Genomic DNA, 578 nt, shown 5'->3' with positions numbered 1-578 from the left:
TTTTTAACTCATATCGTGAAAGCGATATTAACTGGGCGCTCAAGCCGGTCTAACTCTTGACTGCAGCCAAATATCCTCAAACTACAGGATAATAAAATAAATATTCCACGGCTTTGAAGAAAAGCATAAAACCAATCTCTGAAAAAGTGAGATATAGCAAGTTCATACAGTCGCGTAAAAGGCAAACCTTGAAATAGCAGGCAGCCTAAACCGATAAAAAGTGAAAAGCGAAATAAGAAATTCCTGGCTTCAAAGAGAATCCTTCACGCTGGACTCATATAATAAACGCCAACAAATTTTCAATTCTATGCGCTCAATGCCACAAGACGATACAATGGCACATGACATCGCAACTGTACGAGCACAGGTAGAAATACTCACACAGGCTCTAAATAACACACAATTAAAGGTAAATACACTAAAAGCACAACAATCCTCCCAGACAGTCACTACGACAGATCATCATGTAGAATTCACACCAAACATAACAGACGGGAACCTTATAAATTTAAAAACATTTGAAGCCATACCATGCTTCAGTGGAGATAAGAACCAGTACAGATCCTGGAGAAAAAGGG

Source organism: Rhagoletis zephyria, unplaced genomic scaffold, assembly GCF_001687245.7.
Source record: "Rhagoletis zephyria isolate East Lansing unplaced genomic scaffold, Rhagoletis_zephyria_1.1 Rzeph_scaffold_02861, whole genome shotgun sequence".
Taxonomy (NCBI): Eukaryota; Metazoa; Arthropoda; class Insecta; order Diptera; family Tephritidae; genus Rhagoletis; species Rhagoletis zephyria.
The sequence above is the reverse complement of the archived record's forward strand: the minus strand, read 5'-3'. Positions refer to the sequence as shown.